Genomic DNA, 24,024 nt, shown 5'->3' on the forward strand with positions numbered 1-24,024 from the left:
TTGACAAATGCCTTCAAGATGGCAATTCAAAGCCTCATTACTGCAGCCATACCACAAGCAAGGCCTTGATTAATGGATGATTTGGTGGACTCAGAACTGCTACTGCATCCTGCAGCACCTCACAACTCTCCTTGGAGTTCAGGGCTGCCGGGCTGATGGACAACGGCCACGATGCCAGGATCAGAGAGGTCTTGGGGCCAAAGTCAGTTCATCCTAGAGAGAGAAGTAACAACTCCACTTCCAAGAAACAAGGAAGAAGAACTACAAGGCAGAGTGCAGATTATACCCAACTCAAATTCTGGGCACCAAAGGGAACTCCAGGGTCTATAAGAATTTGAACTTTCTCAATGGTCTGCACTACCCAAAGGTGGCAAATGTACAGCAGCTGAGCCACAGCCAGCAAGTCCCTGACCCCTTCCCTGTTTCAGGCTGACCCATTGTAACAGGCAGCTTTCCCACAGCCACATCCCTTGGGCAAAAGCAAAATGTTGCTGGTTCTGCCTTCCATCCTGCTCCTTGAGTCAGTCACCTCACTTTCCTTCTCTTCCCACCTCCGCCTGCAGAGCTGGGCCAGGAGAGGGGAGGCAGCAGAAAAAAACTGTGGCAAGAACACAGAGCAGATACAGCATGCTGATGGAAAGCTGCCCAGGATGAGCAACGTGGGGTTGGGGAGCAGATGGAACCTCAACATCCTCAGGGAACCACTGAAAACTGCAGCAGAAGCTCATCACCTTGCTCAGGAATCAAGGACGCACCATGAATGGGAAGCCCCAGTGTGCCTGAGCAGTAGTTGCCCCACACTATCGCGTCTGTAGCCACCCAGCAAGCCCAGTGAGCTGCTCTCTGGGCTGTGGAAGCAGGGGAAGACCAGAGTCCTCAAGCCGCTCTTTGGGAGTGCCCGTGCTATGACCTGTGGAATTTGTTAGTGGGGTGTGGATGCTATATTGGGGCTTACATTTTCTTCACGTCACTAAGAGCAGCCCTGGCATTGGCAGTGCTTAGACCACAGACACCTCTGATACTGCAAGCAGATGTCCTTTTCTAGACTTGCTAGGGCTGGCCCTTTCTCAGATGGCTCAGTCGTGCCTTCGGACCAGCTATCCCAACCAGAAAGGGTCTTTAAGTGGTGAGTTTTGAAGGTGCCAGTATTTAACTCAACTGCTTCTCTAACTTTTGCCTTCTTGCCAGTCCTCTTGCTTTACAGACAGGACGTATCACTTTTTCTAATTGCTCACGCACTCTCTGGCCAGGACCAGTGTACGGGTTTCCGCCATTAATAACAGACATGGAGCCATATCTCCACCAGTGTCCATCTCCCCTGCTCACAGCTACCTCCCATTCAGGTGTGTCTCTGCCAGAAAAGATTTGGGATCTGTGGCAAACTCCAAGGCTCCCTGAGTGCCTCTGGCCTCCTGTGCTGAACTCCAACCCCAATAGAGTGACTATTTGCTTGCTCAGTGCAAGTTTATCCTGGAAGCCCTCATCGATACTCAGCCACATTCGTCACTTGAGTCTCTGCAGACCCTCTGCCAGTTCAGGTGGGGTTTCTTACTTTCTCCCTTTCCCCCCAGCTCTGAGCTCTGTTTGGGCCAGCTCAGAAAAATGCCTGGCTCTAAGCCACACATCAAGAGCTGGTATCAGATCTGGATCACTGAGTCTCTTTTTTATGGGAATAAGTTTGGCAGCAACTGGTCCACTCAAGCTGACTGCTAAAACCACTTCTCTCTGCTGGTTTTCCCAGCCATTCATTGCACCGGGACACTAAACTGAGCCAGGGGCACCTCCTGGGGAGATTTCACTCAAGGCAATGGTCTTTGACCCCATGTGAGAACAGTCCTACACGTCCTGTACCAGCAGGAGACCATCTACTGCAAATGCCAGATCCTGCCCATCTCCACCTCCTTGGACGCTTCCTGACTGGCACTCGCGCAAATGGGCTTTTTGCCCCAGTGTCTTTTCTGCAAGGCTTCTATGAAAACCTAAAAAGCAATCTTTAACACTTGTGGTGAGGCTGCCATTGCTCCTCTACATTCCTGAGGCCTCTCTGGATCTTTTTTGCAAATATTTCCATCTTCTATCTTATTTTGGTTCACCAACAATATCAGCTCAAAGAGGGCTCCCACAAGTTGTGCCCATGCTTAGTCAAGCTCCAGGGTCCTACAGGTTTACACTGTTAGAAGGAAACTTTGGTTCAGACATTTTTTTTATACAGTCTTGCTTCTTTACCCAGAAATGTGTACGGAATCCTGTTTTTCTGCAAATGCTGAGCATCAAATCACAGGGAAAACTCACTGCACTCACAAAAAAGTCTTATTTTGAGGAATTGTAGCATTCTCTACCTGCACAACAAATAACAGAGCATGCAGTTGCCTCTTCGTGCCACTTCAGTGCTCTTAGTTCATGTTGTTATGAAGAGTCACAGCAAAAACACCATTAACCCTAGAAGTCTAAAAATACCACCTGTTGAAGAATACCTGTCTAACTGAAAGGACAGAGCAGCAGGAGATGTGGCAGATGATTGTGCACTGCATACATTTATAAGAACATACCACCTCTTCAGGAGATGTATCTGTTCTGGATATGCCACAGCAAACTAAAATACCACATGGCTGACCTGGTCAGCTATGCTAGGGCTGCTCTGTCCTAACCCTAAGCCAAAGGGATCAGAGAAACTTGCACATTCTCATTTTTTGTAAGTGTAAGCTTGCTACTCCTAGCTCAGGAAAGTTGGTCATAGCTCATGGAGATGTCCCCTCTGGAGGAATGTACCCGTCACATTTCCTGTTTACTGTCGCAATGCGATTTTTATTTTATTTTTTTCAATTAGTAATAACATCACAGATGAAAGCCACACTGTGCCACAATCAGTACTGCATCTCAGTAATTTGGAGAGAGCTACCTTACAAGACAGAAGTAGTAAGTCCTCAGCCAGCCATTTGAGCAAAGGAAATTCCTGGTTAAACTCTTAAGAGACTCAGCTAATGCTAGGGATGTACACAGTTCACATACCTGGATGAGCCAGATGCTACCTTAAACACTCCTAAAAATTCCCAAGGTGGATTAGCATCCACAGATACCTTGCAGAAGAAGCATTCAAAGGACTAACAGCACCTTTCCGTCCCTTATTCTTTAAGATTCACATTTTGCTTTATTATGGACAGTATCATAGTATCAGTGGGAAGAGACTTCTGAGGGACCTGCTCCAGCCTCTCGCCCGGAGTCCTCCCTCCCTGCAAGGAGGATGAAACTGGGAAGGACCAAGCAGTTGGTGGCCATGCACAGCTGCATCCTTAAGCCCTGGCAGCAGCAGACATCTCACCCCTGGCAAAGGGTGGATGACATCCCCTGGGCCCCAAGGATATCTCAATGGACAAAAGCTAGTGGCTTTGCCCAAGGGGTCTCTGATCTTCTCAAGCTAAGGAGGAAAAGAACCAGGGCACCTCCTGTTCATGACAGAGGAGAGAGAGCAGCCCCATGTTGAGCACATCTCCTGGGGCCATGGCTGTGTGCACCCATGGGTGTCTTCTGAGCAGGCGAAAGGCAACCACAGGCCAATCCACTAACTGTCTCCATGGGGGTTTACTAGCCACAAGACTGGGACATCCAGGAGGCCACGTCAGCAGAAGATGGGTCCCAGAAGACCCTCACATCAGCGACGCCTGCAGTGGCAGATCAGAGGTGAGGGAGCCCAGTAGGCCTATGGGGGTCCCTTTCTGTGTTGCTTTCCCCTCTGAGTTGTCTCCTCAGGGCGGCATGCCCTGTGCACACACTCAGACAAGAGCTACACGGTGAGCACCAGGATAGAGCCCACCATCTGCACACTCAGCCCAGGCCTTAACACCCAGACCAGGCTCATGGCCCAACATGGTGTCAGGCTCCATTGTGACCGTGGGCCATGCCGCAGGTATCACCATGAGCCGGACAATCAGCCCCATCCACCGGCAGCCCTCGGCAGAGCAGCGGGGCCGAGGGTTCTGAGGTGGCCCTGGGAAGCAGGGGTGGCCATGGCAGCGTCCTGCGTCCTCGGAAGCGAGGGTGGCCTGGCAGCAGGCTGTCCAGCTCGGCGCAGTGAGCAGCGCGGGCTGGCCCCATCGGCAGGGCTGGCCCACACAAGCACCGTGCTTGCTCTCTGTCTCCCAAGGCCTCAGGCAGCCCCGTTAAATGCGGACCGGCTCTCGGGGCTTGCTCCTTGCCAGCAGGCTCTGTGTGAGGCCAGAGCAGTTTGCTCTCGCAAGACAACAGAAAGTGATTTTTACACTTGACAACAATGAAGTATTCTTGCATTTAACAACAAGTGTGTGCTTGCCAAACTCGATGCCTGTTGGAAAAGCCCTTAAATCTATCAGCTGCATCCCACCCTGTCCCAAGGGGGGCAAGTGACGATCTGCCAGTGCTCTGGTCCTGCCCGGGGGGGAAGATGTTCTGGGTGAGATGTTCATGCCCTGTGGGATAACGGACATCCCAAAGCACAGTGGGGAACACAAGCCAAGAGATGTGGTTTCAGCTTGATTCTGGGCAGGAAAGCAGGGAGGGCTGAGGGAAAAAGAGGTGGCCAAGGTCTTCATGGTGAGCCCAGGGCCCAGCTGAGAGCCTGGGGACATCCATGCCAGCAGGATGAAGCTGAGCCTGGCATCCTACCACCTCACACCGAGGGCACTGCACAGGGACGGGCAGGGGCCATCCCAAGCTGTGCTGCCATGACTGGGGAGTGCAAGCTACATAGCACAGGCTTTCAAAGAAGGTCTGGAGCATTTCATTTCTTTCCCCTTCCAATAGTGCCACAGAGTTAAGATCCTTTGAACGAGGCCCTGGCTTTGTTTGCTGTGCTTCAAGCCATGCCACGGCACTGGAAATGTCACTGGAAACCTGATTTGGCTGGATTTCATCACGAATTGCAGGTGCATTTGGCACTGTCCCTCAGGGCCGTACATGGTTTTCACCTTCCAGGAGGCACAACCCAGGGAAAGCCAGTAAGAGAGCCCGGCACCACCAGAAACACATCTAGAACAAAAGCTCCAGATGATCTAAGAGCCAGTCCAAGTATTTGTCAAACATAAATAAATAAATAAATAATAAGAGGCAGAAATTGCACATAGGGAGCTTCAAACTGAACAAAGTGAACATCATCACTTCTCATCAGTCTTTGAAAGGTACCTCTGTTCTGTTATTTAACTGAAAAATGCCACTGATAAACCACTTGTATTTGAACAAAGTCACCTGGTTTTGATTCTGATACTTATATTCCATGAAATAATACTTTTTTTTTTTCCCCAGAACAGACCTTATCCTGTGCAAAACATCCGTTTCAGTGAAACCCTCTTGTTCAGCTCCTGGCCTGAGGAGCCGTGGAAGTGGTGGCTGAAGACCAAGCCCCAGTGCCTGGGGGCAGGCAGGCTGCGCGCAGGCAGGCGCACCAGGACACTATCACACATGAAACATGGTGGCTTTCCTGCTGCAGCCAGCCCCTGCTCGGCCCCATCCCATGGCAGCACCAGGGCTGGTGCCCTGCTAGTGGGGATGGAGCCCATCCCACTGGCAGCTCCCTCCCACACGATGCTCACCCAGGCTATGGCTAAAAACAGGCAAATACCTGCAGCTGGCATTTATAACTATAAAATATATTTGTATTGCTATTATATCTTGTAAGCCTACATTTTTATATTATAATTATAAATTACATTTATATTATAATTTCTGCGCTTGCCTGACATGGGCTTCTGCAGGGCACAGGGGTACCTCACCTGGGCAAAGTGTGAGCTCCCTGCATCTGCCATGATGCCAGGCAGCACGGGAACGCGCGGCCCAGGGCATCGCGTGTCTGTGCGCATGGGTGTACGCTCTGCTCCGAAACGTCTGGCCTGTAAATGCCAGAATCTTCCCGCACGGAACTAAAAACATTTATTCTGGAAGAAGCCAGAGGCTCGTGGCTAAAGGCAATAAATACAGATTTAATTTCATAGTTAATACCCTGTCCAGGGTAAAATGCTCATTTTTAATATCGTTGCCTGCGATCTGACATAACCAACAAGATGTTGCAATACAATATCTGAGTCATTGCGCAGGAGATAATGGTATTTTCTTGAGTTCAATCTGGAGGAGAGCTGGCCCCATTAATCAGGCTTGAAAAAGCGATGCCAGAGAGTCTGCCAGAGAGTCTGTCTGGCCTGCTCCGAGCACGTTACGTGACCCAGGGCTGCAGGGAGAGGGGGGAGAGCGTGAGCAGACCTGGGTGTCACACTGGGGGCTCTCCCACTGGCACTGCCCCTTTATGGAGTCAGCCAAGAGGCTCCTGGGTTTGGGGCATGGGGGACTGGGGAGTGGCCACGTCCCTCCAGCTCTGCCTTTGCTTTCATGCTGCCCCAAGGGAGCTGCTGTCCCACAAGGTGACCAGGGTACCTCAGCACAGCTGGCTGGAGGGTCCTGGTGGCCTGGAGGAACTGGTCAATGTGACAGGTCCATCACCAGGCCTCAACATCCCAGAGCTGAAGAGCCCAGGGGCCAACAACAGAGTGCTACAACACTTGGTGGAGTGACTGAGGCAGTGATGTCTGTCATGGACAGGACAATAAACACTTCCAGGTCTGTTGGGGAACATGGGGATGGAAAGCCATGAGGAAACATCTCATGGAAGAAATACTGCCTTTAATAGCAAGAACAAGTACTGTAGGTCTCCCCAGGGAAAGAAGCAGAGGAAGAGATGGATGGCGATGGGGAGGGAAGCGTGCCTGGGCTGCCTCCGGCTCTGGGAGTGCTAAAGGAGCTCAAAAGGTCTGGAGAAAACCAGGAGCTTTCCTGGGAATAACGGGCTTTCTTTTCTGCAGGCAAGCATGAGTGGCTCCAGTTATCCTGCAACACCAGTGTGGGAGGCAGACCTCTCTGGCAGAGTGCTCTTTAATCTGGCAGGCAAAAACAGGATCTATGCAGAAATATGCAATGCACTTTTAACACTGAGCACTATTGGCTCATTGGACCAACTTGCCTAGGGATGCAGCAGATTTACTTTCAGCACAAAGGCTTTAATTCATGACTGGGTATTTCATTGTAAAATAAATACTTTTTCTTGACCAGAATTTGCAGAAGGGTGCAGGAATCGGCAGATGAAAGTCCCTGGCCTGCTGTGCAGAAGTCAGAGCAGATGATTCCTTCTGCCTTTGAAAGCCAGTAAATGGCTCTACAGAAACTCAGGGCGTGAATGAAAAAGTGACTCATGAGAATAAGACATGTCAACTCCTGTAATCGTACCTCCAGAGGCAGCGTGCCATGTCTGGGGGGAGCAGAGGTCAGCATACCCTGGGGTCTAAGCCAGAGGAGGGATGAGGGAAAGCACCGTGTTTGTCAAGGCTCCATACAAGCAAACTGTCTTGACTGGGAGGGTGCAGAGGCAGGGACTGTGCTAAAATCTCTTCAACTCGTCATCCTCAATGTTCCTAGGTGTCACCTATGGGTCAGCAAAGACCCAACCCCACAGCCTGAGTGACCAGTTGCAATTTATGGATAGTTGCAATTGATGGATTTTACTCACAGCACCAGTGGTAGGAGACAATGGGAGCCAACAAGCCATCATCTGAGCCATGTATGCACTTCAGTAGAAGCAAGAGGTTGAGGATAGATACGGATTAGAAGATAGTCCCACAAGACAAAACAGTGACTCACTGTGATCCCAGACACTCTTCTGCTCCCCACGTGGGCTTCAGGCAATGAAGTGCCTGCACCAGTCTGGCCAGACGGATCCATGGCCATCCACGGCCATTTTGAGCTGGCCTCATAAAGCAGCCTGGTCACACCTCTACCAGCTCTGGGTGCAACATTCACTTGGGGCTTCCCCTCATCTCTACATGCTCCACTTGATATGCAAAGCTGGCAGTGACCCCAGGGAAGGTGCAGCGGGAGGTGTGACATCTCCTGCCCAGCTGGCCTTCATCCACTTCCCATGGGGACACATGAACTCCCCACCGTGCACAGGCTGGTTTGGCTGCTGGGTCAACACGAATGGCCCAGAAGCATTTCCCTGACTGTTCTGGGGAGAAGAGAACCAGCCACCCGTGGCACCAACAGTCTAGGCTGAGCGTGAATAGTGGGACCCATTCTGGGGACAGAGGAGTCCTGCATGAGGTGGGCACCTCACCAGAGACCTTCTAGCCATAGGCATCCTCTGCAGAATAAGTCTCAAATGCTTGCTCAAATGTTTTATCAATGCAATGTAGTATTCTGGACACCAAATTAGTAATTTCAAAAGGAAATACACATTTCCCACAAAATAAATAATTAGATAGATAGAGAGAGAGAGAGAGAGATAAAAGGAAGTTGGGTTTCCAGTTAAATCTGAACAATCCCAAAGTGGTTAAAGAGTTTCTCATTTTAGATGCCAAATCCAAAATGTTCAGGAAATTTGGAGAATTGAAAAAAAGTTTTGGACTAAATGTCTCAACCTTCAGTTGCCAAAAGAGGGACGATGTCATCTTCATGGCTTTGGATTTTAGACAAGCCCCAGTTTATTCAAATTAATATATACTTCGACAAAAAAAAAAACTTTTCATGAAAACATCTTTTCTCAGGAACAATTCCCATTTCCCAGTTCTGTGACCCTAAAATACATGCCAAATATCTCTAAGAGTTGATGTTTTATTTTATTTAACTGAAAAGCAAAATGACAATAAAGTGAATATTTAAAGTGAAGCTCTGTTCTGAAAATATATCTACTTAATGCTGAAAAGATTCAGTTTCACAGAGCTGAAAACAATTATGAAACGAATCAATTGGGAGAAGAATTTAATCAGAAAAATGTGAATGCTAACTGGGAATTGTTGAAAAACATTTTACGCGTTGCCCCAAAACCACAATCCCACAATTGAGAAAGAAGGCAACACTGGTTAAAAAAAAATTACTCTGGCTTATGAGGGAAGTGAAGACAACTGTGAAAAATAAGAAAACCATATATAACTTAAGAAAGTGGAAACTGATAATAATGAATGAGAAGTGTGAAACTGTAGAAAACTGATAAGAAAAGCCAAGAGTTGAGGACAATGTATAGTCTGCAAACCCAAAGCTGATGAGAAGCAATTTCTCTCGATATAAAAGGAATAAATGCATCTCTTCTGAAGTTGTTGGTTGTATTAGTCTATCTCTGGATGGATGCGCTAGAACACTCAACAGCAATAGAGGAAAGCTAATGTTTGCCAATGTTTATAGAAGTCGTTGGCTGAACCAGATACTGGTAGGCCTGTCAGCCTGGCCACAGCTCTGGGCAGTCACTTCCAAAGGCAGCTACAGCATGCAGCGGACGGCGATTTAAACCAAAGAAATATAATTAATGCTAATTCACATAGACTTATGGAAAACAGAACTTGTCAAACAAAGATCCATCTTTTTCATGAAATTACAAGTTTGATTGATAAAAATAATATTGGTGGTGTAATATACTTAGACTTCTGCAAGGCAATTGACTTGGTACTGTATGACATTTTGATTAAAAAACTAGAACAATACACAATCAACATGGCACATATTAAATAGATTAAAAGCTGGCTGGGTGACGTGTCTCAGAGGCAATTGTAAATGGGAACTCCTCACCCAGCAGGGGTGGATTTAGTGGAGTTCCCCAGGGGTCGGTTCTTGGCCCTGTGCTATTCAACATTTTTATCAATGATCTGAAAAAAATATTAAATCATCTGTGGTAAAGTTTGCTGATGACACAGAGATTGTGAGACTGGCAAATAGAGAAGAAGCCAGATCACTGCTACAGAATGGCCTGGGTTGCTGGTTAAACTGGGCACAAGCAGATAGTTGATATAGCCAAATATAGTCATACATCTAGGAACATGAACGCAGATTATCGGCCATACATACAAGGCAGGATGCTCTGTCCTGGGAAGTGGTGATTATGAAACCCTGGGGAGTTTTGTAGGGCTTGAGCTGATTGCACCCTCCTTGCATGGGAAGGTGGCCCAAAGGCCACTGCCTTCCTTGGACGGCAGCCTTGGGGGGCAGTGAGGAAATTATACTACTCTGCATTTGGGTGCCTGCATCCATCCAGCACCTGGTTCTGGTGCTCACTGCTCACCAGGATGCTGAGAGACTGGGAGAGCTGCTGTGAAGATGATAAAAGAGAACTGACCTTGCAGTGAGAGACCTCAAGAGCTCAATCTACTTTGCTTGCCAAAAAACAGCTGTGGGTTATCTAGAGAACATATATTTCCCCACAGAAGATTCTCCAATCTAGCAGATGGAGTTTTACTATGATCTGATGTCTGGAAGCTGAAGGTAGTTGAACTGAAATGTGGCACACTGCTTACTGACATAGGAGCAAAGGTAATGAACCACTGGAACAATTCTCCTGGGCACTGTGGGAATCTCCATCATTAGCAAAGGTTACATCGCGCTTGGTTGCTTGCTCTGACTCAAGCAGGAGTAAATCTGGGCTCAGGTTATACCTGGTAGCCAGACTAGATAATCACAAAGATATCTGCAGTCCTCATAGTCCAAACAGCTATGATAAGGGTTTCATCACTACTCTTGCTGGCTGCATGTACCTACAGGCAGGAACGGAGTCCCTCTCTGTCATGTCTCACTGACAGCAAAAGCTTCAACATAGTATTTTTCTTGGTAATATGTTTGACAAAAAAAAAAAAAAAAAGCCATTTCTTAGACCCGCAGTGATCTCATAGAGCCAAAAGAAGTGAATTATCATGGCAGCTTAATTAAACCAGGCAGCACTGCAGAAGCAACGGTTTCTCTTTCCAAGACCTTAGGACCTCCTCGTACCAGGAGCCTGTGAGCCACGGACGTTTTGAACTTGGGGCAGACACATGGTTCCCTGCTGGGACTATTCCACTTGTTGGACCCAGGGCTGCTGAACAGGTCTCCAACATGAAGGGCCCATTATGATCAATTTTAGAAGGGAAAAAAATCTGAAAGGTGACATGCTGTGAATTCAGGAAGGGATGGGGAGCGGGGAAGGGGCACTTTTTACTGAGCGTTGGGCAGTCCTTAGCACCTGGTGACTTCCACTCCCACCCAGACTCCTGATCTCACACCAGGGTCTGTGGCCTCTACTGTACTTTACCCTTTACAGCTGCAATTAGTTTCTCTTTCATTACTCCCCTTTTCCATCTTTCTCCAAATGAACTTTTTGCTTTTTTTGTTTTACAAAAAATAAGTTTTTGTTCTTGTCAATATTCCTTTTCAAACTGTTTGTTTTTTAACCCAGGTTTAACTGATAACTGGGCTTCCTTACAAACTTGGCCCAGTGTGCTCCTACTTGATCTCTAACATCCCTAATCCTACATCTCTGTGCTGGGGTCAGCCTGCTCCGTCACTGCACACCTGCGTGTGCAGGTATAGCCTCTATAGCCGTGGTCTTTAGGAAGCAATTCATCTTGCACTAAGTAGATGTCTAAAACAGGGCAGATGATTCACTACCTAGAAATGACAACTTCCAAGCAAAGAGACTGGCCAGGGACTCCTGGGTTCCCTGCTCAGCTTGGTCACCGAGCCTCGTGGTCCTGAGAAGCCCTGCGGTCTCTTCAGTGCTTGGAGCCAGCGGGGCTGCGTCACTGCCCTGCGGCTGGGAATCTTTGGGTGCTGCTCACAGTGAAGGTGGCTCCAGGGTGTGCGAGGACTTCAAAGCCCACACCCTGCACAGACCAGAGTGTGGAGATGGTCACGGAAAGAAGCGTGACCAGGGGCTCCTTGCTCCATTTCCTCAGGGCTTTGTGAACCCTCGGGTGCTGGCAGAAACGGGCAGCTTGCAGAAAAGCCTGTGGAAGCTTGCTATCCACGCTGCTGCAACAAGGTAGAGGAACAGGGGAGGAGAACCAGCCCTGCACACAGCTGTTTTGCCCTCGTCCTGTTTGCACAAGCCCCTGCTCCCCGCTGCCCACCCGCCTGCAGCCTCGGGAAGAGGCAGGAGGAGCGGGCAGGGCGCTTCTCGCCTTCACAGGCGAGGCCGGGCTAACCTGCAGCTTCCCTGCCGCCATTCCCAGCAGAAAGAGCGGCTTCGGCTTGCTCCGGCTGCCTGTGTGCCAACATCAAACATGTTTTACAACTGACCTGCAAAGAATGTGTGTCACTGAAGAGGATATGTAGCCCTGGAGAACATAAAACACAGCTGCGCTGTTTAATTGTATCTCTTCCACCCGATCGGAATAACAGGCGAAGATGATCTAAGGGAGATAACTACCGAGTGTGTTAGGAACAGCTCCGCTACCTTCGCCAGTGGAAGATTCTTATAAATTCACTCCTCCTGCCATCCTTTTGCAAAGGGTCAGAAGATGTACTGACAATAGCAGCATGCAAATATTTCAGAACTTGGCCACACGCTGAGCAAACACTCTGGATAGCTTCACGAGTAGATTAAAATGCCAGATCAGCGAGCAGTGGTGCACTTTAAATACGCTCACTAATTTATTAAGTTTATTCTTAGCAAGCTTGCAGACTTCAGAAAGTTAAATTTCTCAGTGACAAATGGCTGGGATGCTGGGCAGCCAGAGCGTGCGTGCTGCAGTCAGATGGCCTGGAGAAGGCAGAGCAGAGGAGCAGATACCACCAAGCACTCTGTACGGCTGAAAATCCCCAACGGAAGAGCCTGCACGGGCTTATTGTCAAGTCTGCTCTGCAGCTAGAGTACAAAACCAGGGCTCTTGGCACATCCTACACTTCTCCAAAGAGCTGCTGCCTCCCACTCTGGGCTTAGACATCCCTTATCTCCTGTAGGCCTGGCCGTGTGCTGTGGGCTAACCGCTGCGAGCACCAGAGCTCGGGGCACCCTTTGTGTCCCGAATGCACCGGCAGTCCCTTGTGCTCAGGAAGAGCAGTGCTCTGCTGGCCGCGGCGGGGCATCCCGTGCGCCAGGGGCTGGGCTGAACACACCTCCCCTCCCAGGAAGCCATCTGCTGTGGTCCCAGGTGGCATCCCTGCCCCTCCTCCCAGGTGCTGAGATGGTGCTGTGCCCAGGAGCTCTCCGCCCTTCAACCCCGTTAGCTCCCCATGCTCAGTCCATTGGAGCCAGAGCCCACCGAGGTCTCATCCCAGTCAAGACTCACGGCAGGTGTCTCCGGTGGGACACGGCAGTCACCAGAGACACCTTCAGCCAGCGGCCGTGGGCCACTGCTGCATCTTCGCTCTCTGCCTCTGCAGTTCCCTGAAGCTCTGCAGACCTGGAGCTGGGTCTGGAGTAGCAGAGTTTCCCGAGGAGGAAACCAAGGCCAGCCCTGCTGGTAGAGATATGTAATTTTAGGATCCTTGTTCAGCTTGAACTAAGGAGTGTGTTTAGAAACCCTTCTGAAAGGCCATGTGTCTGACTTTCATGGTCACACATCCCTGAAGATGAAGCACGGCAGGACAGAGCTCTGGGACAACGTGGAGGGCCCTGCTCAGCAGCGCTGTCCAACCTCTCGGAGCCTGGCAGGACCATGGCAGCACCGGGTGCCACACGGATGTGAGACCATCCCTGCCATGCTGAGGCACTGACAAAGCAGGCGTGCACCTCCTGCACGTCTGGTTTGACTGCACTGCCAAAGAGAGTAGGAAACCATTTTGCTGCAGGAAAGCAGCAGAGCAGGATGAGGACACTCACCACCCCAGGACCCTGGGCTGCTCCGCAGGCCTGGACGAGGGAGCGTGGTGGGACACAGGCCTGGAGCCACCTTATGGAAAAGTTCCGGTGAAACAGGGAGAGGTGTGGGGACGAGCAAGCAACTGCACGAAGGATTTGTTGAGCTCAACCACCACTTAAAGGGCCATTTCTGTTATTTGAACCCACTTAGCAGCTCAGCATTCGATGAGCCATTTGCAACCGCTCCTGCCCTTCTGCACCAGCCACACAAACACCAGGCAATGAGGCAGCCTCCGGGGAGGGAGCCGTTTGTCAGCGACGAACCCGGGGACTCCATGCAGCGTGCCGGGACGGCTCCTCGGGCGGTGATGACAGCCGCTGGTGGAGATGCCTACGTGCTGTTCGCAGAGCAGAAATGAGATGCTGCAAGTTTTCCAGGGACAGAACGCAGCAGGGCCCTTTGAGCTGGGGCTCACAGCTCTGCGAGGCTGTTCCACAGCATTTGCCACATCTCAGGGGAGTTATTATTCATCATCCCGCTTCAGAAAGGAGTCGAGCCTCCTCTGCTAGCACTGGGAGGGAAAAGACTTTCCCAAGAACATTTCCTGAGCTGAGAGCAAATCCCACATGGCATTGCAATGCTCTGTCAACTGCACACGCATGTTATTGTTACTTGCACTGCAAAGTGAGCTGTTGGACCCAAGGCAATACGTGCTGCCACTGGTGGTTAAACAAACTCCATATGCCCCGTCCAGCAGCTGGCTGGCCGATGTCAAAGCCCTGAGAAATGACCTGCTCTGACAGCCCTTTTCCTAGTGATCCACTTTGATTTATTGCCTTAGCCTGCAGTGCAGATAGGGAACAACACGCACAGACACGCGGGGTCTGGATCTGCACCCAATCGGGTCCATGTGCTCTCTTCAGCTCTTTCATCCCCAGGTCCCTCTGCATTTCAGCAAGCCCCTATAGGAATGCCTTGAAACCGGCTCCTACAGTGAGATGCTCAGTCCAGTTTCCCAATCCTTTGCCCTTCCTCAGCAGCAGTTGTGCTTCTAGAAATACAGAAAAGCTGCAAAACTCGATCAGATTGGGAGTAACACACTGTAACGTGCTGTGGGTATGGTGTCAACCCATTGCTCAGAACCTCATCCTAAGAGCAGAGATGCCCCTCTAATAGGGCTGTACCAGACTGTCATCCTCAACAGTCCACAGCCACTGTGCTTTCCTCCCTACCACTGGCTACAACACCACATGGGATGGATTGGCCTTGGGAGACATGGAATATAAGAGGAAGGGTAAAACTGGCTCTGCAGTTAATGGGAGTGGTGAGCATAAGGAGAGGAGCAAGCCCTGGGCACTCACTGGGGACAGGTCCAGGGACATGCAGAACCAAGGTGTGAGCGGCTGTGCTGTGGTGGCAGCTCTGAGGGCACAGGGACAGCTCTGCTGCAGGACAGCCCCCTGGGCAATGTGGCTGAGGCTGTGGGCACATTGCTGGGAATGGGGGAGAAGTGACCCAGAGCAGGTTTCTGCAGGTCCTGCATCTCCATCTCCCCGGCAGGCCTATGCCAGCTCCCCTCCAAGCAGCCCTGTGCACACAGGGTACCCCTGAGTCCCCGCTGATGCCAACCGAGAGCAGCCATGGCTTTGCATAAGCTCTGATAGGACAAGGGGCACAACACAGTGTGGCAGCAGCTTGACTTAGGCATGTGGATGGTGATCTTGCAGGTGCATGATCAAGTGCCCAGATATTTACAGGGAATGGGGAATACCAAGCAGACTGAAAACCATTCATGCTGCTAACACGCCAGAAGAGATGGACAGGCTTCTTCGTCAGAGGTCAGAGCCTGCCAGTCGGGTGGGCGATGCTCACAGAGATGCAGAGTGCCAATACAAGGTCCCCTTTCCCAGAGCAGAGCCCCTGGGCACTTCAGATGATGAGAAACCTCCCTGGGTGCATGCTCAGTGCTGGACATACCAGAGGGAGTCCAAAAGGGGTCAGTGCAGAGCTGGCACAGGTCCCACACCCGCCCTGTGGCTCCAAAAGTGGAGCTCTGGGCAGCCCCCAGGTCTCCTGCTGCTTGGTAGAGGCCATGTTAGGCAGATCCAGAGGAGAGCAGGAGCTGGCAGGTATTGGGAAGTACCAGGCTGGTCAACATGAGGGATGAATGGGAAAACTTGCCTGTTTTGGCCTGGATTTTATTCTTCTTCATTTAACTCCTTCTCCACTCTGCACAGGCATCTACCTGTCCTTCACTGTACATCTGCAGACCCACCAGGGATGCCCCACTGGCAGACATCACGAACAAAGCTGCACAGTGTGCTGGTAGATGGACAAGCGTCTGAGCAAAAACGAGCCGTCCAGGGGGTTGCCCACGCTTTGCTAGGCAGAGCTCTGTCTGTGGGGGGAACTTCACCCACGCCACAGAGCGCGATCCGGCTGCACAGCCCCTCTGCCAGCCAGGAGCTGCCCTGCACCCCGAGGGACGCCCAGCGGGAGGGCACGGCCTGCGGGATGCTCGCGGCTCTCGCACCCTCACGATGAGGTCAGGACTCAGGAAGTCCCTGGGGACAGCTGATAAGCCCTCTGCATCTGCTCCAGCAGTGCCCGTGTAAGCTGGGTGTATTTTTGGCTTGAGGTTGGGTCATAAATCAACATGAGTCAGAAAATGCAGTTAAGGCAGACCTACGTCCCCTACCCTGGTGCCTTCTCCAGGGCAATGCCAGCAGCACTGAGCTGGTGGCTGCGGTGTGCCTAGGACACACGGCACGATGGACACAGGCAGGTCCCAGGTGCGGTGGCCAGAAGATCACGAAGGTCGCTGCACCAGGTGTTTTGGCATCAGGACCACATGCCAAGCAGCAGCGTGTGCAGGGGACAGTCCTGACAGCAGGATTCTCAGGTGCCCTGTGAACCCAAGCTGAGGAGTGTGCTGACCAGGAAGCCATGTGCACTACACATACAGCAGAGCCGGGAGCCCCCAGACAGCATGACCCCTGCACAGGCTCTCAGAAATTACCTTGTAGCTCTACCTAAATCATTAGCACCTAATGAGCAGCATCAGCTGGTGGGACAGGAGATAACCACAGCAGTTCATGGTTAGGTCACATGCATAAACCCCAGGTCATGAGATCTCACTTTAGGGCCATGCAGGCATCAAGAAGGTCCCAAAGCACTGTCCTCTGATGTACCTCTCCTGTGTCCACAGCTTCCCCTGTGAGCCAGAAGCCCCCATCTCCTGGCAGCTGGTAACAGGCAGGTTACAGGAACTGCCAGGCTGTTCCCCCATTCACGTGTCAGTGCTTGGGCTTGGCCACGGCCTCTCTGCTCGCCTCCCCTGAGTTGCTTGCACTGTCGTCTCTGGGGCTGAAAACCAGCTCTGTGCTGGCTTAGAAGGAAGGACAAGTATGGAAGTTCCCTCTCCCTGCCTCCCCCACTAAACCTCAGCTCCTGGCTGCTCAATGTCCCTGCATAAAGGCCAGTGGCAGATGAAGCCACCCCTCTGGGAAGTGGCTGGGACAGGTTGAGGCCCACGGCCACCTGCAGCCAAGTGCATGAGAGACGGGCCACCGGAGGCAGCAACGGCTCTGCCTCCAGACTGCTAGGCTGGCAGCAGGCAACTGGAGCCACCATGACCTGGGAGGAGCATTTAGGATCACACTCCTGAATATCAGTGCCTACATCACCTTTGAGGCTTGTGCTGTTTGGTCAGTCTCAAAATGGAGGTGCTTCTACAGCTCAGGCTCTGCGGACTCAGCAAGGAAATCACCCCAGACCACCTCAGACAAAGAAATTATGAATTTGCCTCCTGCCCCCTTCCAGAAATGTCCCTCCTGTAACCCACCACAGCAGTGCTATTGCAAGTCTCCAGAACAGCAACATGCCCATGAAGGAGCTGGACACCATGACCCGAGGTGCTCATCTCCCTGCTCCTCACTCCACCCAGGGACACAGGACTGGAGACACTCTCTGTGTCCAAAGCACCTGAGGGCTCCCAGTCCCAAGGATGGACACGAATCCTTGAGGAGACCATGGGAAGGGAGCTGGCAGAAGAAATGGACTTTGGGGGACTTTCAAAGTGACCACTGACATTTCCAAATGCACGCTGCCTGTGCAGTATCCACCCTCTAGGAGCCAGAGAAGCACAGGGGCTGACTGCTCTTGTGGGATGCGCAGCTGGGGATGGAGGACACCAGCCGGCAGCGTGGAGGAGCAGGGGACAGGCAGGCAGAAGAGTGCGGCACTGGTGCCTCCTACCTCCAACTCCCACTGAGGCAAGGCTCTCTGCTGTGCCCCTGAACCCTCCTCCAGCACAGCTGTGCTGACCGGCCTACAGGAGCAGGGAGCCTTGAGCTGGCCCCACGTGCGATGTCTCCAGGCCAGGCACGAAGTCCTCCCTGCCAGCCTGAGCGCCCCGCTGAGGCCGCTGGGCCGCCCGCGCTGACACAGGGCCCTCGGACGTGGCCTGGCAGGCGGTGCCCACGCCCGGTCATCTCGCAGGGCCTCCCGACCGGCTCACAACCCTCTGAGCACTTTCACCATGGCCTGACCCGCAGCTGCTGTATTCACCAAGTGCAAGGGCTGGATCCCTTCACCATCCATACCCAGAACGTTAACTCAGCTCCTCTCCAACAACAAGCGAGAAGGCCAAGAAATAAAGCAGGTACATTCCGGGAATACTGCAGCCGCAAACACTGCATGAATCACTTCAGGCAGCGGCTTCTTCCCAAAGGACGCGCTTGTCCACCCAGGGTAGGCAGCCCACCTTTGGAGCCTTTGGGGCAGGAGGACAGGTCCTCCATGCCCACGGTGGTGAAGGAACAGGGTAACTGCCAGGAAGAGGGAGGCTTTGCTTTGGCCACGGCACATGGAAGGGCCACGCAGCATCCCATGGCCCATTTCCCTGGCTGCATCCCTCCTCGAGAAATAACCTCAGCTGCTCACTGGCATCCAACCAGCCCCACCAGCTCTGCTTTGGCCGACGTCAGCCCACCCTCACCAAGGTGATCTCTGTGGTGATCCTTTCCCAAAGCCATTCCTGCCTTTACCCCACCTGGGCATTGAGGGCTCCTCTACCTTCTTGGCACAGGGGACTGCTACTGTCATAACCCATCAACCTTCCCTGCTCCGAAATGTCCCAGCCACGGGAGCCTAAATGCCAGCAGAGTCTAACATGGCATTTACAAAACAGAGGGTGCCCAAAGAAAAGCATCCATGTGACACGGTCGTAGGAAGGGGCACAGCGAAAAACAGTTGAGTGGGAGCTCTGGATGTGGCACCGTGGCTTGGAGAGCAAATGCAGCACAGAGAGGTCCAGAATTAAGGTGATCTTTAGTGGTCGCTGTGCCTACAGAACAGGGGGAATGCTGGAAAAGGGAAAATGCTGGTTCAGAGAAGAGCTCAAGAATGATTTGCAGAATGCAAACTTGCAGTACAGTAGATGACAGAATAAACCCAAATTCTTTTCCTGTTGCTGGGCAAAGCAAAAATAAGATTCGGTCCCACCCAGCAAACACCTGGTGGGCACCTTGCCAATCCAAACCAAAATGAGCTCCAGCTGAGCCCGAGCACTTGCAAGTCAGAAATCAAAGTACCTGTAGCAAACGGTGCGGCTGCTTCCTCGTCCAAACCAGCTTCAATGTGGAAAGAGGGGCGTCCTCAGCTGGGGTCACCCAGATCTGCTCTGCCCACAGCTGAAAGGCAAGGGAATGTGGGAGAGGGTTCGCTCTGTTACCCAAGGAACAAGCTGGACCCACAGATGTAAAGGATGGGTCTGGCTTCCTCTTTTCCCCACAATTTCTGCGTGCAGTTGCTGCCCGCGCAGCGCTGCAGGCGGATCAGGGAACCGGGGTGACAGCCATGGGGAGGCGGTCATTTAATTTGGAGACGGGGGTGAGCATGGGAGGGCCCATCTCCTTCCCATCTCTTTCCCATCTCCTTCCCATCTCCGTGGGGCCGTGCCAACCCAGTGAGGTCCCTGCTGGTTTCCTCTTGGCTGTCAGGCTGTGAGCGCGTTGCAGCAGCCGTGCCAGGCTTTTAACGCACGCACAGCGCCTGCACAGCAGGACGCGGCCGGCTGGGCTGGCCTCCAGCCCCGGCTGCCATAAAACGGGAAATAAGGGAATTGGAGCAAGACCACAGCGACCACCAAGCAGCTGCCACTGGCACGGCTGGGGCACTCTCCCCCGCCAGGCACCAGCAGGCAGCAGCGCATCACCCCATGCCGCTGAGTCCCAGCGCGCCCACAGACTGCGGTGCAGCACGAGCACGCGTGGAGGAGGAGGAGGAGGAAGCAGAGGAGGAAGAGGAGGCGGTGGCGGCTGTGTCTCAGCCAGGCTTTGCCCTCCTCAAACGCCCCCAGGGAGCGGGGCAGCCAGCAGCCCCGGGATGCTGCACGCAGCAGACAGCACAGCCTCGCTCGCGGCGCGGTATGGAGTTTTCTGCTCGTTACAAGTTTTATGAAAAGTTGTTGGCAAAAATGCGCATTTTCTTTGGCTGCGTTTTGAACGGATCTGGCAAAAATGTAACGTTAGTGTCTCCCCTTGAGAGAACTTTATTGAGTGGAACAAAGTTGGATATTTTTAGCTACCCATTGTTAGCTGAAGAACAAAGCCATAACTAAGATATTTTGTCTCTTACACTGAAACGGGACTATCAGACAAATCCATGTACAGTCATATGTGGCTGCCCATTCAGATGGAGCAGAAAGGGGGAACTATTTTTAGCTTGATACTCCTCACAACAACACATCTCCCCTCCCCTGCACGCTGGACCACCAAAACACAGGGGCAGAGCAGCACCAGAGAGGGGATGAGGGGTCACTGACTTTTGCCATCCCTCAGGCCATATGACAAGTGTCATTTGCAGGAGAGATCAGGTTACACCATTCTAAAAAAAAAAAAAGAAATAAAAATCCTATCATTTTCTGCCATTCTGCATATTTAGTTGTTGTTTACTCAGAGCTGAACTGATGTGTGCTTTACCAATAGGCAACAGGGAGAAGTCGACCAGGACCCAGACGGATTTTAGCAAAGCAGCAGCTGCACCACCCAGCGCTAAAACCCCAACCCTCAGCCCTCTTCCCAAAATCCCACAGGTGCCCCGAGGGCCACCCTGATGCCAGAGGGGACCACGGGCAGAGGGGACCACTGGCGGTGCCGCAGGAAGGAGAGGGCCTAGGCAGCTGCTCTGGGGCTGGCAGCGCTGCTGCCCCGTCCCGCTCCGTGCAGCCCAGCTGCGGGATGTGTAACCATTTCGCAGCTGCCAAGGCAGCGTTTGCAAAAGCATTAACCCTGAAAAAGCAGAAAGCCCTGCATGAGGCCAACCCAACCTCCCGTGAGCGCTTTAGAGCTCTACAAATGAGATCAGTCGTTTATGTCGGGTAGCATTTTGCAATACGTTCGTTTAAATGAAACAAAGCGGTCCATAAATGCCCTGGATTTTGGAGCGTGAGTGATGCCGGGAGCTTTTCTAAACAGTTTTTGTGGGTTGCATCGGTGAGTCACGGAGAAATCGCATTAAGTGGCTGAGCGGCCGGCGCAGCCGGGGTGACCCTCCCCAGCTGCCGGTGCCCCTGCCAAAGCAGGAGCACGAGGAACAAAAGCCGGGAGGGTCGCGCTCTGCGGGCAGGGCAGCGGGGCTGGCGAAACCTTTGGCAGCCTCCGAACGGCTGCAGCGGAGCAAGGCTCCTGGGGCAGAGCTCAGACGGCCCCTCACCATCGCCCTGCCCTTGCACAGCTCCGTCCTCTCCTCCTTGCCTTGCCCTGCCTGTCCCTACAGACGGCTAGCTCCTGACCTCTGACGTGCACCTTGTGCCCGGTCCTAACCTGCTCCACGACCCACGCAGGGCTGCGCATAGTCCAAGACTTGCCAGGCGCAAGTGGCCACCGAGGCCCCAGCAGTAGCCCAAGAGAAGCAGCGGCAACGCCTGACGGCGCTCCCTCGCCCCGCAGGACGGCGGTGCCGCGTGTCGCCAGAGCTACACACGCATGTGAGAAAGCAGCCAGCAGAACAGAAAGACGTTAAGTAGGAAACGCAAATTACCTGCGGACTTTTCGGCTGAGCTAGAGTGTCCCGGAGGAGATGCTGCTTTTGTGACTCCTTGCTTTCTCCGCGGGTTGGGGCTGCTTTTATCAGGGAGCAGGGGTTGTTTTTATAAACGTGCGGCACAGTAAGAACGGGTTTAAAATAGAGTGAAAGGAGCTGGTGCGGATGGAATTAGACAAACTCGGAGGGCTGCTTCTCCAAAAATAAATTAACTTCTTGCAGCCCGCGGTGCAGAGGCTGGGAGGCCGGGGCGGCCGCGGCTGCCGGGGGGGCGCTCACCTTGCCCGGCCCGGGGGGGGGGAGGCCGGCGGCCGGGGAGGGCCCGGGGCCGGAGGGGGGCCGCGGGGGCCGCTCCTCGCCCCGCGGGGGCGGCCGCGGCTCGGAGCCCGGCCCGGAGCCCCCCCGCGCCCCCCGCCCCGGGCCCGGCCCGCAGCCCCCCGCCGTGCCCCCGGCGCCGGCCCGGGCCCGGCCCCCGCAAGAGTTAAGGAAGGGGCGGAGCCGCCCCGCAGGGCCCGGTGGCGGCGGCCTCCCCGCGGGGCGCGGGCGGGCACCGCGCTGCCTCCGCTGCCACCGGCACCGCCCGCGCTACCGGCACCGCCACTGCCACCGTCGCCGCCACTGCCACCGTCGCCACCACCGTCAGCGCCGCTGCCGCCGCCACCTCCTCCGCCGCCCTCATCGCCGCTGCCGCCGTCGTCGCCGCTGCCACCACCACCTGCGCTGCCACCTCCACCACCGCTGCCATTGCTACCTCTACTGCCACCGGCACTGCCACCGCCACCATCACCGCCTCTGCCACCTCTACCTCCACCGCCACCATCACTGCCACTGCCACTGCCACCTCTACCTCTATCACCACCGTCGTTTCCACTGCCACCATCATCACCGCTGCCACCATCGTCACCACTGCCACCACCACCATCACCTCTACCACCACCGTCATCGCTACCGCCACCATCATCACCACCTCTACCTCCACCGCCACCTTCACCACCACCGTCATAGCCACTACCACCTCCACCTCTCTACCTCTACTGCCACCATCATCACCACTGCCACCACCATCTCTACCTTCACCACCACCACCTCTACCGCCACCATCATCACCACCTCTACCTCCACCGCTACATTCACCACCGCTGTCATAGCCACCACCACCAACACCTCTACCACCACCACCACCTCTACCTGTACTGCCACCATCATCACCACTGCCACCTCCACCTCTACCTCCTGGCTCCACATGGAACCACCCAAATATTAAATCGTATTTCAAAGAGCGTTGTCCGAACACTGATAACCGAGCTGGTGTGGCACACCCGCTGCAAACAGCGGTAGGGGCCGGACAGCATCCCAAGGGCTCCCCAACAGGGTCCGGTGCACTGAACACCCCAGGGTTGGTCCCTCTCTATTTGTTTTGGGGTACATCCAGTGGAACAAGGCGTGTGCCCATACAGCCTCTGCAGCCCCACACCCTACAGACCCTCACCAGGCTGTGGTCAAGGGGTGCCAAAGGCAGTTCTGGGGAGCAACCCTGGCTGGGAAGGGGAAGGGGCTGCCTGCAGACTCTGCTCCCCTGTATCCCCGGGACACAGCCTCACCTCAGCAATGGAGCTGCTCTGTATTACGTTCACTGCATCAGCGGGTCTAAATGGACTTGATTTCTCCAGGGTTGATCCTGGAGTGAAGAACAAGTTGCTGCTGAATGACCTCTGACTTCATCTACATTTCAAAGTCCTGATAACATCACTTTCCCACCCATAAAGCCCCTTTTCTGGGCTCAGGCTAACCCAGGCCATCCTCCGCAGCTGAGCCATGGCAGCAGCACCAGTGCAGTATCCATCTCCTACCTGAGCTTGCGCTTCGATCTCAGCCCGAGGAGGCTCGCAGACCACCACTGTCAGCTGGAAGCTGGATGCAGAGAGCCTCTTCCCAGCGCCGTCCTCTGTACCAGCACTAAATGGTGGCTTCTGAAGGCAGGAGCAGCCCAAGAGGCAGGTTCTCTGCTCGGGCTGCCTCTTGTTTCCCTGTTAACCCCAAGCCCCAAAGCCCTCTCGGGCTCCCTGCCCATGCACCCGGTGCCTCTTCTGCGTCTGCCCCACGCACCCTCTCCCTGCGGCTCTCTCCTACAAGGTGCAGAGCAGAAAGACGCGCACCTGCATGTGCCACCACTGCTGGGGGTGGCCGTGCCTGCAGTTTGCCCACCAAAAATTTTACCCTTTTAAAAAACACCACTCGGTTTTTTTCGGTACCAGCAGGTCACTCCCGTGAAGAACCCCCCACGGGTGCCTGCTCCCGGGGAGCCAAGAGCCCCTCTTCTGGCCAGCACCCAGCGCACGGGCAGCCTTTGCAGGGCAGGCAGGACTCTGCTCCCCTGTGCAGGGAAAATCCTTTTTCTTCTATTTATTTATATCTGGCTCACCAT

At 53.3% G+C, this 24,024-nt stretch overlaps 1 protein-coding gene across 11 annotated transcripts in view; it reads right to left on the minus strand.

The window, feature by feature from the left end:
* The window catches only part of MYOCD (myocardin), a 255,272-nt gene extending 233,387 nt beyond the window's left edge, over nucleotides 1-21,885 (minus strand). For 3 of the 11 annotated variants that reach the window (XM_050714347.1, XM_050714348.1, XM_050714342.1), the window contains exons 1-2: nucleotides 21,597-21,678; nucleotides 19,148-19,246 (exon numbers count right to left, since the gene is read on the minus strand). The gene's annotated coding sequence lies outside the window, so the exon portion shown is untranslated. Of the gene's footprint in view, nucleotides 1-19,147; nucleotides 19,817-21,596 lie in introns of those variants that run through there. The other 8 variants (XM_050714351.1, XM_050714341.1, XM_050714350.1 and 5 more) reach the window with 7 other exon arrangements.
* Nucleotides 21,886-24,024: the final 2,139 nt, after the last annotated feature.

The sequence above is a fragment of the Cygnus atratus genome, chromosome 18, assembly GCF_013377495.2.
Source record: "Cygnus atratus isolate AKBS03 ecotype Queensland, Australia chromosome 18, CAtr_DNAZoo_HiC_assembly, whole genome shotgun sequence".
NCBI lineage: Eukaryota > Metazoa > Chordata > Aves > Anseriformes > Anatidae > Cygnus > Cygnus atratus.